Raw genomic sequence first — 14,947 nt, 5'->3', positions numbered from 1 at the left:
AAGCTGGTACAGTTTCTTGCTCTTAAACTCATTGCTGTTTTCATCCAGGGGACTTTGTGAAACCCTATAGTAAATATTCCCCATGTCTATATTCCCTCCATTATTAATTTTGCTAAATATTGTTGAATTATATATAATATATTCACTCTTTCACGGCTATACCCAGATATTTTAGTGTTCTCATGGTTCTGTCCGCACCAATAACATCCCCTTTCTCTTATTGGTACTCTACACCGTCTCTACCACCACCCAGCCTACAATTCTGTTTGACCTCTGCAGTTGTTTACAGCTAACTGTGCTTCTCTTTTTTTTACTTTGTCTTCAGTTGGCTTCTGCCAAGTCATCTTCACTGTTAATGATGCACTGAACAAGGAGCAGGAAGCTGGGTAGCATGGTCTTCAGCTATCCCGCAGCCTTGTTAACTGCGGGTTCTGCATACTGAGGGGGTCATTCAGATCTGATCGCTGGGCTGCGTTTTTTGCTGCCCTGTGATCAGATAGTCGCTGCCTACAGGGGGAGTGTATTTTAGCTGTGCAGGTGTGTGTTTGCATGTGTAGCAGAGCTGCACAAGCTAATTTTGTGCAGTCTCTGAGCAGCCCAGGACTTACTCTTCCACTGCGATCACATCAGGCTGTTCGGGACTGGATTTGACGTCAGACACCCTCCGTGAAAGCGCTTGAGCCTGCCTGCGTTTTTCCGGACACTACCTGAAAACGGTCAGTTGCCACCCACAAACGGTCTCTTCCTGTCAATCTCCTTGCGAACGCCTGTGCGAATGGATCCTTCGCAGGGCGCTGATCCCCCGTTGCAGCAGTCTGTCATGCCTGCGCATTGCGGTGCATATGCAAGCGCAGTTCGGATCTGATCGCCTGCTAATGACCCCCTGAGCATGACACAGATTCCATTAACTATCCAGTTATATACTTTAAACATTGATTTTGTTTTCTAAATTACCTTATGGAAACTGCCATGCCTTATGTGAGCAGCTATTAAATACTGTAATGTTAGGGGAGGAGTTCAATATAATCACACAGGATATAACAATATATTGCTACTGATGACTCCTGAGACAATCTGCAGGTGGGGGAGCAGATGGCACATGTCCCAGGAATTTATAGATCTAATAACCAGTCGTATTCTGACAGCTGTGATTGAGGTTACAGTTAGCCTTAATATTCTGGGACTTCCAAAGCAAAGCGTATTTGCTGTGAAATTGACTCCGAGGGAAGGATAAGCAGTGGTCAATACTAAAAGATATTATTCCCAAACGCTTCCTTTTTTCTGCAGTTGAACTGAATTTTTGGTGTATTCAGAAGAGAGGTCAGGAAATTCCAGAGTAACTTGCGTCATATAAGAATGTTAAGTGTTTTTGTTCCAGGTTTCCTTTTACTTCACCAAGTTCATGTTTATATAAACAAGCTCCTTGGATGCAATGTTTAGTGATTATTTACAGACAAATCAGTGGCGTGCGGTGAGGTCAGTGGCTGGTGAGGCACTACAGCCATAATGTCCGCCGGATCCTGCCGATGACCCCTACCGCCGCCGAGCCAATGCCCACTACTGCCTCTGAGCCAATGTCTGCTGCCACCGCCAATGGCTTACAAACTTGCCTACCATCAACTGACCCAGCCCTCCGCCACTAATTTGCATCTCACTCCGATGCCGCCAATGCCCGCTGCCTGCCTGCTCATCATACTTGTGATATATTGTACATTTTTATAGAAAAATAAATAAAAATTAGTGTTTGGGAAGGGAGTGGGAGGAGGACATGAATGCAATTTTGTTGTCCAGGGCTTCCATTAACTTAATGGAGAAGGGTCTGAATGGGTTAAAAAATGTAAAAAAAAAATGTGTGAGGTCCCCCTTCCTAAGTATAACCAGCCTCGGGCTCTTTGAGCCGGTCCTGGTTGTTTAAATACTGGGGGAAAATTGGACAGGGGTTCCCCGTATTTAGACAACCAGCACCGGGCTCTTAGACCGGTCCTGGTTCCAAAAATACGGGGGACAAAAGATGTAGGGGTCCCCCGTATTTTTAAAACCACCACCGGGCTTCACTAGCCAGGGACATAATGCCACAGCCGTGGGACACATTTATGTAGGTCCCTGCGGCCGTGGCATTACCCCCCCAACTAGTCACCCCTGGCCGGGGTTCCCTGGAGGAGTGGGGACCCCTTAAATCAAGGGGTCTCCCCCCCTCCAGGCACCCAAGGGCTAGGGGTGAAGCCCGAGGCTGTCCCCAGCACCCCTGGGCGGTGGGTGCCCGGCTGATAGCCATAAGTGTGTAAAAAAAAGAATATTGTTTTTTGTTGTGGAGCTACAAGGCCCAGCAAGCCTCCCCCGCTTGCTGGTACTTGGAGAACCTCAAGTACCAGCATGTGGGGAAATAACGGGCCCGCTGGTACCTGTAGTTCTACAACAACAAAAATACCCAAATAAAAACACAACACACACACCGTGAAAGTAAAAATTTATTAAAACACACTTACACACTCACACATACTTACCTACATCCCACGCCGGTCACGTCCACTTGTCCAGTAGAATCCAATAGGTGGTTCCTGTAAAAATGAGAGAGAGATTACTTACCTACATCCCATGCCGGTCACGTCCACTTGTCCAGTAGAATCCAGTAGGGGTACCTGTAAAAATGAAAATTATACTTACAAACGAAGTAATCCACAGGAGGAGAGAGAGAGAGAGAGAGAGAGAAATGAATATTATGTACTCGCTGACGCGGGAAGACGTTAGCACAGACGGGGGAGATTGCTGCTGCCGGCTGGCCTGTAGCTTTACCCCCAGTAGCTGTGCCCCTTGTGGCTGTGCCCCCAGTTGCTGTGCCCCCTGTAGCTGTGCCCCTTGTAGTTGTGCCCCCAGTTGCTGTGCCCCTTGTAGTTGTGCCCCCAGTTGCTGCTGCCGGCTGGCAGGATGGAGCAGGCGCCCCCAATAGTTATGAGCCCAGTAGCTGTGCCCCCCAGTAGTTGTGATCCCTCTAGCTGTGCCCCCAGTAGCTTTCCCCACTGTTGCAGCGCCCCCTGTAGCAGTGCCCCGAGTAGTTGTGACTCCTGTAGTTGTGCCCCCAGTCGCTGTGCCCCTTGTAGCTGTGCCCCTTGTAGCTTTGCCCCCAGTAGCTGTGCCCCCAGTAGTTGTGCCCCTAGTAGTTGTGCCCCTAGCTGTGCCCCCTGTAGCTGTGCCCCTTGTAGCAGTGCCCTGAGTAGTTGTGCCCCCTGTAGCTGTGCCCCCTGTAGTTGTGCCCCCAGTAGCTGTGCCCACAGTCGCTGTGCCCCCTGTAGCATTGCCCCCAGTAGTTGTGCCCCTTGTGGCTGTGCCCCTTGTGGCTGTGCCCCCTGTAATTGTGCCCCTTGTAGCTGTGCCCCCAGTTGCTGTGCCCCCTGTAGCTGTGCCCCTTGTAGTTGTGCCCCCAGTTGCTGTGCCCCTTGTAGTTGTGTCCCCAGTTGCTGTGCCCCTGTAGCTGCGCCTCTTGTAATTGTGCCCCTGTAGCTGCGCCCCTTCTAGTTGTGCCCCCGTAGCTGCGCCCCTTGTAGTTGTGCCCCCGTAGCTGCGCCCCTTGTAGTTGTGCCCCCATAGCTGCGCCCCTTGTAGTTGTGCCCCCGTAGCTGCGCCCCTTGTAGTTGTGCCCCCGTAGCTGCGCCTCTGGTAGTTGTGCCCCCGTAGCTGCGCCTCTGGTAGTTGTGCCCCCGTAGCTGCACCCCTTGTAGTTGTGCCCCCGTAGCTGCGCCCCTGGTAGTTGTGCCCCCATAGCTGCGCCCCTTGTAGTTGTGCCCCCGTAGATGTGCCCCTTGTAGTTGTGCCCCCGTAGCTGCGCCCCTGGTAGTTGTTCCCCCGTATATGTGCCCCTTGTAGTTGTGCCCCCGTAGATGCGCCCCTTGTAGTTGTGCCCCTGTAGCTGCGCCTCTTGTAATTGTGCCCCTGTAGGCCCCTCTAGTTGTGCCCACGTAGCTGCGCCCCTTGTAGTTGTGCCCCCGTAGCTGCGCCCCTTGTAGTTGTGCCCCCGTATGACATCTACGGGGGCACAACTACAAGGGGCACATCTACGGGGGCACAACTACCAGGGGCGCAGCTACGGGGGCACAACTACAAGGGGCACATCTACTAGATATGCCCCTTGTAGTTGTGCCCCCGTAGCTGCGCCACTAGTAGTTGTGCCCCCGTAGCTGCGCCCCTTGTAGTTGTGCCCCCGTAGCTGCGCCCCTTGTAGTTGTGCCCCCGTAGCTGCGCCCCTGGTAGTTGTGCCCCCGTAGCTGCGCCCCTGGTAGTTGTGCCCCCGTTGCTGCGCCTCAAACACACACATATATAAAAAAAAACACAAAAAAAACAACATACTTACCGCTCTTGCAGTGCCGTCCTCCGTCTCCGGCCGCCGGCTCGTCTCTGCTGTACTATGGGAGAGAAGTCATGACTCATGACGTCTCTCCCACTGTAGCGCCGCTCAGACACTAGGGGTCAATTATGACCCCTGTTGTCAGTCAGCAGCGCCGGCTGCAGCGGGCGCCCACACAGCCCTCGGCGCCTGCTGCAGCCGGGAAGGGGGCTCGCTAGTAATTGAACAGCGGATCCAGCACTGGATCCGCTGGGCCAATCACATCTGGGGCAGTGACAGGGGCGTGCATTCGTCGGGGCTGAATGCACGCCCCTGTCATTGCGGCACCAGTATAGGTGCCGCTTCCCTGTACTTTCTCAATGGGCTTTCACAGCATATTGCAGCGCCCCGCCCCCTGCCCGCCCCCCGCTGCCCGGACTTTAATGTTAGGTGCGGGAGGCACCTCTCCCGCTGCCTCCCAGCCCAACATTTTCACGGGGGGGAGAGATTATTAAAATAATAAAAGAAGATATTTATCACAGACTCTGTTATAAATATCTTCTTTTTATTATTTTAATTATTATGACAGGGGAGGCACTGCCTCCCTGGCCTCCCCTGACTGCTCGTCCCTGAGACAAATAGTGATTATAAGAGGGTCTTATCTCTAGTAATCACACCTCCTGGAGTAACAGCATTTTAAAGTTAGACCACATCTCCAGGACGTCTGTAGCACCTGACATAGGGCCTAATTCAGACCTGATCGCTTCTCTGCGATCGGATAGTTGCCGCCCAAACAGAGTGAAAATCTGCCCTGTGCAAGTCTGCGTACACCATGCGAAAAGCTTTGCAAATGCCGGTCAGCTGCAAATCTGTTCGAAACTCACTCACCATCAAATGTTTTTTTCCAGTCTGTGCAGTCTGTGCGTAGCCCAGGACCTACTCATACAGTGCGATAGAAACAGACCGATTAGGGTCGGAGCTGATATCACACACCCTCCCTGAAAACGCTTGGGAACACCTGCGTTTTTCCGGACACTCCCTGAAACGGGCAGTTACCTCTCCCAATCGTCCGCTTCCTGTCAATCAACCTGCGTATGCATAGCGATCAAAAAAGACGCTGATTTCTTTTGCACTTTGGCCTCGTGCGTGCGCATTATGATCCGTACGCATGTGCAGTCGATCGATAATCAGCTGCCTTGCGAAATCTCACAACAGCGACCAGGTCTGAATTAGGCTCATAGGACCTAATTCAAGGTTGATTGCAAAAGGAAAATCTTCCTCTAATGGGCAAAACAGAGGTGGTCATTCCGAGTTGTTCGCTCGTTGCCGTTTTTCGCAACGGAGCAATTAGTTAGAAAATGCTCATGCGCATGGTACACAGCGCGCATGCGCTTAGTTATTTAACACAAAACTTAGTAGATTTACACAAGCTTGAGCGACGTTTTTCAACGCTCGAGTGATCGTAGTGTGATTGACAGGAAGTGGGTGTTTCTGTGTGGCAACATGGCGTTTTCAGGGAGTGTGCTAAAAAACGCAGGCGTGCTAGGTAAAAATGCAGGAGTGGCTGGGGAAACGGGGGAGTGGCTGGTCGAACGCAGGGCATGTTTGTGACGTCAAACCAGGAACTAAATAGACCGAGGTGATCACAATCTAGGAGTAGGTCTGGAGCTACTCAGAAACTGCAAGGGATTATTTAGTAACAATTCTACTACTCTTTCGTTCGCTATTCTGCTATGCTAAGATACACTCCCAGAGGGCGGCGGCCTAGCGTTTGCACTGCTGCTAAAAGCAGCTAACGAGCGAACAACTCGGAATGAGGGCCAATGTGCACTGCAGGTGGGGCAGATATATCATGTGCAGAGAGACTAAAGGACCCCATACACTAGGACGATAATGCCCAATTTCATCCGATTTCTGGCATTCGGCCCGATATATCGGATGAAATCGGGAATTTTGGAGGTGTTTCCGATCTGATACGCATTCCCGTGAGCATCGGATCGGATCCTCTAGATTGAATGTGCTGCACATTCAATCTGGTCCAACCCCGCAGGCATGGCTGGGATCGGCCAGGATCGCCCAAGATACATTGTATGCAAAAGGACAGCATACGATGTACCTTGGGCGATCCTGCCCCCCCCGGAGTCTGCCAGGGGTGATCGGCTGTGACATGTCAGACGGACATGTCGCGGTAGTGTATGGGGCCCTTAAGATTTGGGTGGGGCGTGTTCAAACTGAAATCTAAATTGCAGTGTAAAAATAGAGCAGTATTTACCCTGCACAGAAAAAAAATTACACACTCAAATCTAACTCTGAACATTTTATATCTGTCCCCCCCCACACACACACACACACACACACACACCTCCCCACAGCAGGGTCGGATTAAACCTTGGGGGCGTGCCCGGGGCACTTAAAACAGGGGGGTAGAAGAGAGGGGGTATATTAGATTGTACATCCCAACATGACCTATTCCAGGATGGACAAAATGCTCTCTACCTGAACTTCCCTCTTAATATATCATTGGCGTAACCTGTGTTGAACTATTTAAATTTATAAGAAAGGTGATTGCAATCAGGCCCGGTGCTCACCGCTCAGCAAAGGGATTCAGTGCGGGGAGGCGCCAGGAGGGAGAGGCGTTCTCCCTGCTCAGTATCCCTGTGCTGAGCAAACGTCCCCGCTGCCGCCTGCTGCACCTGTCCAGAGGCGTCGGAACACTGTGCTGCAGGCCGTAATGAGAAGAGGAGCAGAGACGCTACAATGATACGAGGAGGAGGAAGGGGGACTCGGGGAGCTCCAACTGCTTAATGTAGGATCACCTGGCCCTTTACATCTCTGTCCCCACCTGCATTGCAGCTGTCTCTCTCTCTTGTTGGCCGCACTGACTGATGGGAGGAGGGATGGACCGGAGCTCCGGGGCTGGCTGCAGCTGCAGTGAGTACTCTGAGCCTAGCAGCTTAACAGCAGAGCCAGTGAGTAGAAAGCCAGGTAGCTGCCAGGCTTAGCAAAGTATGTTTTTAAATTACATTTCTTTAAATACTATGGTACTGAAGTCTCTCTCTCTCTCTCATGTCTATTTATTTACCTCTACTGTATATCTATATCTATCTATCTATCTCTACAGTATATCTATGTCTGTTTATCTATGCCAATTCCCACCCCCTGCCGAGCGATTTGCAGTAGTTGCTATCTCTTCTGACTGTGACTAGCAAGCACTTTTTTTAAAGGGTTCTTTTATATAACTATTACTGCTATATTTATTTATTTTGTATTGTATTCATTGTTTATGTCTGCAGAATCCCATGTGTGGTTTCTATTAGAATAGACATTTTGGGAGGAGTAGATATGGAAGCAACAAGGTGGGAGGAAGCGATACACAGGCCCCAGTGTGTATGTCACCATGCCCCCCAGGCCCCAGTATGTGTCACTATGGGGGTCATTCCGACCCGTTCGCACGCAGCGCAGGGGTGTTGCGTATGTAAGCGTAATTGGTACAGGGGGCGTTACGTGTGTAAGCGTCACTGCTACATGGGGCGTTACGTGTGTAAGTATCACTACTACAGGGTGCGTTACGTGTGTAAGCGTCCTTGGTACAGGGGGCATTGTGTGTGTAAGAGTCACTGATACAGGGGGTGTTGCGTGTGTAAGCGTCACCACTATAGGGGGCGTTACGTGTGTAAGCGTCACTGGTACAGGGGGCGTTACATGTGTAAGCAGCACTACTACAGGAAGCATTACGTGTATAAGCGTCACTGCTACAGGGTGGCGTTATATGTGCTGTCCCATTGTAAAGTATAGGAGGGCGCAAATTTATAGTTTGCAGGGGGGGCGCCGAACACCCTAGCACCGGCCCTGACTGCAATCATAACTTAAGAAGAAAGTCCAGGTAGAGAGCATTTTGTCCCTCCTGGAATGGGTCATGTTGGGAGGTATGGATTGTGTATATTAAATTTAAACCAATGGTGTATACTAGATTACACTAATAGTTTAACCACTTAACTGACAAAATTGTTTTCCAAACACAACTCAGAAATTGTTGGGGTATTTTTATGAGTGAATAAGGTGAAGAACATGTATTTAAATTTATCACACATTAATTGATTTAAAAAAAATAAGTTTTTTGATATTTGCAGAAGTTTTTTTCAAACATCAGGACATCGGCGGTCACCATCAGAACATCGTGTCCATCTGAAACATTACGACCATCCTGGCTATCATTTATAAAGCCGGGTCAACCGACAGGTACACAGTGGGGGCTTTGGGGGTTAATTAATTCACACTTCCTCAGTAGCTGCTATTGTCTGCAGCCACTGGGTGGGGTGGTCCTGCCGTGCTGCCCGATCAGCAGTGATCGACAGCAGGGTAAACACTTGGGGAGGGTGTGGGAATGCAGAGGGACCTTCCAGTTCCTCTAAAAACAGCAGCAGCGGGAAGTTTCTCTTCCTACGCTGTCTACATGACTGGTCGCATCCTGTGCGACCAGGTCAGATAAAGCAATTCCTGATGTGGTGTCATCTGATGCGACCATGCCAGGCAAGTGGTTAATAATGCCTGGGAACTGTTTATAGCTCCACATAATTGAAAGGCAAATATTTTATACATTTTTCTTGTAGTGGTACAAAGACAACTTAAACAACCTTAAAATACACATAGAAAAATAAAATCTATAATTTATTTTGTCACATGCAAGAATAGCAGCAGCCTCTGTACTACTTACACACTGGGACAGGACTCAGGAGGTCTTGCTCTTGACTCTCATTAAATAACAGGTTACACAGGACCCAGACACCCAGCCGGGGAGGAGGAGAAGCTTGGATCCCTGTGTCACTTACAGCTCTCTCCAACCTTCTATCTCTCCTCTGGCTGGAAAGCTCCATAGGTAGGTAATGAAACCTGATACTCCTGTGTCTCTGCCTGCACTGCATACTGTCCTGCTCACATTCTGGCTACCTGGTTCGGCTGCTGCATAAGTGGGAAAGCTATTGACGTCAGTGTCCTCCAGCAGGGGGGCCCCTGACAAAGTGGAGCCCAGGGTACAGTATGCCCTGTGCCCTCCCCTTAATCTGGCTATGGGCTGCATTGCACATGATTTTGCCCATTAGAGGAAGAGTTTGCTTTTGCAATCAACCTTGAATTAGGCTCATAGTCATACAGCTAAGACATACATGAAAACAGTACACATAATAACAGGAATGTGGCTTTTGAACAAAGCCTATAACAAACAGAAAAAAAAAATCAGCATTTAGACATGACAGGCACAAAACAGAATTCCAGAGAGTGGATAAAGAGGCTACGTGAAGACGTTGCCCATAGCAACCAATTTGCTTCTAGCTGACAGTTATCTAGTACATTCTATAGAATGATACCTAGAATCTGATTGGTTGCTATGGGCAACTTTTCCACTTGTACTCTATAGAATGTTTGCTACATCTCCCCCATAGGATAGCGGCCCCTAAACATGTGAGCTTATTGTACACTCTAAAAGGTACTGCGTCCCAGTCCAAACTAAAATCCCTTTATCACATCTGGGATTCCTCAGGAGCTCCAGACACTTCTATCCAGCGTTCAGAGGTGGTAAACAATTGTAAGGCAACTTTGGAGTCTGTGCAGTGGTGCGGAGTTGGCCTGCACAAGCAAATGGAGGGGTGGGGGAGGGTCCAGTTGTCCTGAAATTCCCCTCCCCCACTTATCCACAGTCTGGCCAGTGGCCAATACATGCAGTATAAAGGGCAAAATGGAGCTGCTGCACATGGGCTGGTGTGTGTGTGTGTGTGTGTGTGTGTGTGTGTGTGTGTGTGTGTGTGTGTGTGTGTGTGTGTGTGTGTCTGAGGAAGTGCTCAATTGTCACACCAGAGAGAGAACCTTGAAAGTGCCTTACCATGGTCATTGTGCCTGCATATGTCTGAAGTACTGTATTACATACCGACACCCATCAAAATGCCGACACCAGAATTCTGACAAAGTCAGAAGACCAACGCCGAAATCCCGACAGTTGACATCCTGACCGTACGCATAGTGGGCAGGTTAGTGTTAGGGTGGTGGTGGTAGTAGGTTTTAGGTGCCACACGGGTGAGACAGGGGTTAGAGATTGGCTGCAGGGGGGTACGGGGTGTTAGGTGTTTTGTTCATATGTTTGTAAATTCAGTCATAAGGATACAGAGAAATGTGAGTTCACTGCTGTGCTGTTTATTCCATCACCAACTCCAGACACACTGCACACTGGACCACCCACTTCCCAGCATCACCCTGGTCCTAGGGACCATCACTGAAGATACAGGCTTACACATGTTAGTAAGGGAGTGTCTACAAATATTAAGCATTCTGATACACTAACATCACATCCTCTTTTCTTTAAAGATAAGCCCTATACGCTTCAATGCAACAATTAACAACGTCATATTAAGAACATCATCTAACACGTTTCAATGAGTCTCTCAGGTCTGCGCATTTCCCTTATGGGTCTTTCATACACAGTCTGTGTTTCATCGACCATGTTGGACCTTTCTAGAATCGTGGTTAGTTCACCATTATCAGGATATCATACATGTCAGATGAAGGGTATTCTTCAGTCGTGTTGTCTTCATTATGGTTAGGTTGAGATCTTAAATCCACCCGATTTCTTCTTACTTCCGTTCCATGCTCTGTACGTATAGTATAAGATGTTGGTGCTACTTGTGCTTGCACAATACCTTTCTGCACCCAAATATTTTTCTCGTGATCTCTTAGACGGACTTGGTCACCCGATTTTAGATCAGATAAGCTTTTTGCTCGTCTGTCATGGAACAGTTTCTGTTTCACCTGTTGACGTTCCTTACGCTGAGTTATGTGTATTAAGCAGTTCATCATGTATCGGGAGATTTGCTCTAATCCTCCTTCCCATCAGCATTTGTGCAGGAGAAAGTCCATTCTGTAAAGGTGTACTGCGGTAGATTAAAAGACTTTTGTGGAAATCTTCTTTACCTTCTTGAGCTTTTTTCATGAGACTCTTTACAGTTTTTACTGAACTTTCCACCAACCCATTTGAGCGTGGATAGTGGGGACTTGACGTAGTATGGACAAATTCCCACTCATCAGCAAATTGTCTAAATCCAGCACTGGAAAATTGAGGACCATTGTCAGTGAACACTTCCATAGGAACACCATGTCTTGCAAAGATTGACTTCATGCAATTGATTACGGCTATACTAGTAGTTGTATGTAGTGTCTTAACCTCAGGGTAGTTAGAGTAATAATCAGTCATGACAATGTACATTTTCCCATTACAATCAAACAATTCTGCGCCAAATTTCTGGTACGGTCTCTCTGGCACTGCGTGAGGACTCAGTGGCGCGACTTGTTGTTTTTTCGGTCTATACGTAAGACATAATTCACATGTAGCTGTAGTCTGTGCTATGTCTTGGTTCATTCTTGGCCAACACATAACTTCACGCGCTCTCCGCTTACATTTTTCTTCTCCTAAGTGGCCTTCATGTATCTTGCACAGCATAGTTTTTCTTAGTCGTGCAGGTATGACAAACCTATTGCCTTTGTAAATAATACCATCGACAACTGTAAGGTCACTGCGGTACATCCAATAATCATGGATAGACAGCGGGCACGCATGTTTTTCTGCTGGCCAACCTTTCAGAATGATATCTTTCAACACTTTCATTGTGTCATCTGTCTCAGTTTCTTTCCTAATCTGTTCTTGTCTTGCAAGAGACACTGGTAGAGAAGCTCCAATCAAATTAACATAGGCTTCTATCTCTTCATCCATCAGACTTTTGGAACCTTCACTTTTGTCCACAGCACGAGAAAGTGTATCAGCAATGTACATGTATTTGCCGGGACAGTACAGCAAGTGTACATCATATTTCTGTAGTCTGATAAGCATTCATTGAATTATCATGGGACAGTCATGTAATGATTTAGTCATGATAGCTACCAATGGCTTTTGGTCAGTTTCCACTGTAAATGTTTGACCATACACAAACTGATGAAATCGCTCACATGCATATGTGATCGCTAGAAGTTCTTTTTCTATCTGAGCATACCTTGTTTCAGCACTTGTCAGTGCTCTTGATGCATAGATTACTGGTTGCCATGTATCCTCATGTTCTTGTAACAGCACTGAGCCTAGGCCAAATTGCGAAGCATCTGCTGAAATTCTTATTCTTTTCGCAGGATCAAAGAATTTTAGCACTGGTTGCTCTGTAATGATCTGTTTCAAGTTTTGCCAACTTTCTTCTTGTTCATGTGACCACATCCGCTCATTATCTTTGTCCAACAACCATCTAAGAGAGGCTGTTCGTTCAGAGAGTTGAGAAATAAACTTCTCTAAGTAAGTAATCATTCCTAGGAATCTTCTGACGGCGTCTTTGTTGTTAGGACGCTCCATGTTCACTCTGGCTGATATTTTCCTTGGGTCTAGTTATACACCTTGATCCGAGATCATGTCGCCCATAAAGGTAAGTGTATTCACGCCAAATTCACATTTGTCCTTGTTTAGCTTTAGATTCACTTTCTTGACAAGTTCAATTACTTGTCTCAATCTAGAATCATGTACTTCCTTTGTAGATCCCCAGACAATAATGTCATCCATCATTGTTTCAACACCTGGAATATGTTCAAAAATCATGTGTATCTTTTTGTGATATACTTCTGGAGCAGACAATATTCCATATGGTAGTCGAAGAAATCTGTATCGACCTTCTGGTGTATTAAATGTACAAAGCTTTGAGCTGGCCTCATCTAGCTTCATTTGCCAGAATCCTGAAGATGCATCCAATTTACTGAACCATTTTGCTCCCGCAAATTGTGACATGATTTCATCTCTGGTTGGTAGTTTGAAATGTTCTCGTTTAATAGCTTTTGTTTAAATCTCTGGGGTCTAGACATATTCTGAGTTCTCCATTTTTCTTTTCAACAATTACTAAGGAGCTTACCCATTCAGTAGGCTCATCAACTTTCTGTATCACACCCAAGGCTTTCATGCGATTTAACTCTTGTTTCAGTTTTTCTCTCAGTGCAAATGGCACTTTTCTACAGGGGTGTATCACTGAAGAAACTTGCGTGTCTATATTTATTTTATGCTCTCCAGACAAACAACCTAGACCTTCAAACAAGTCTCTGTATTCTGTAAACATTGATTTGCAGTCATCTTCTACTTGTGGTGACACCATAAAAACTTTCTTTAGCAAGCTTAGTTTCTCACAGGAACTTAATCCTAGAATCGGTTGCACATTTTTATCCACAATCAGTAGAAATGTTTTAAACTGTTGTCCCTTATATTTCAGTGTCACTAAGCATGTACCTTTCACAGGAATGTCCTCCCCAGTGTACCTTGTAACTTTCACTTTGGCTGGATGAATTTTAGGTTTTCCTCTAAAAGTCTTATAGTCTTGAAACGATATTAAATTCACCAGTATCAAGCTTAAAGGGAATGACAATCTCATTCACAGTTAAAGGGACAATCCATTCTTTCTTATCTGCACTGCAAAGTTCAATGCAATCCACAAAGAATTCCTCTGTTTGTTTAACAGCATCCACATTGGTTGTTTCCCTTTTCAGTTTACAGCATTTGGCAAAGTGATTAAGTCTATCACATTTCATGCATGTTTTATCATAAGCAGGGCACATTTTAGGATTGTGAGCATTTCCACATCTACTACACATTTCCTTATTAGACTGTGGCTTAGACTGCTTCATTCTTGAGAATGGAGGTTTGCTTGGCTCTGTTGTCTGCACTACATGTACATCAGCATCAGCTTCCTTGTGTAACGTTTTGGCTTGAAATCTAGTTATTTCTGCAGATCTGCACATAGTCACTGCCTTTTCTAGTGTTAGGTCTTGCTCACTCAGCAATCTCTCTCTCTGAGTCCATTATCAGGTATTCCACAGACAATACAATCTCTAATCAGTGAATCCTTTAAATCACCAAACTCACAGGTTTTACTGAGTGATTGCAGCTCTGTAACATACTGATCAAATCCATCTACAGACTTCTGATCACATGTGAAAAACTTATATCTTTCATATGTCACATTTTTCCTTGGCACAAAGTAATCTTCAAACTTTTGCATTAAAGAAGATAGCACCATATTCTGCCCCTCATCAAACTGAAAGCTATTATAAATGTCCAGCACATCCTCTCCTATCACATGGAGGAAAATGGATGCCTTCGTTTTGTCAGCCTCTGTATCAGCTCCACATGCAGCAAGATATATATTAAACCTTTGCTTAAATCTTTTCCAGTTTTCAGACAAGTTACCAGACATCAGCATGCCGGTTGGAGGAGCCAGTTTATCCATGGTTACTCACTGTTTGAAGAGAGGAGCACACGGCAGGCTTTGCAGACACAGAGTATCACAGCCTCCCTGTGCGCTCTGCAGCAAACACCATCTAGCGCCCGTAGCCTCGACTCTGAGAGTGACAACTGGTTGTGCCAATCACAAACTCTCCCTTTCTCTAGACCAGTGGTTCTCAAACTGTGTGCCGTGGCACCCTGGAATGCCGCGGGTACTTTCAGGGGTGCCCTGGGTTCGTGATACAGGACCAATTCAAATTATTTATGGTCAATGTAATAAACAAAACCAGTGCTGGTGACTACTAATCATAAAGTATGTGGACAAACAGAAGCAAATCTTGTCTCCT

The sequence above is a fragment of the Pseudophryne corroboree genome, chromosome 7, assembly GCF_028390025.1.
Source record: "Pseudophryne corroboree isolate aPseCor3 chromosome 7, aPseCor3.hap2, whole genome shotgun sequence".
NCBI lineage: Eukaryota > Metazoa > Chordata > Amphibia > Anura > Myobatrachidae > Pseudophryne > Pseudophryne corroboree.
This window is presented reverse-complemented; position numbering follows the sequence as displayed.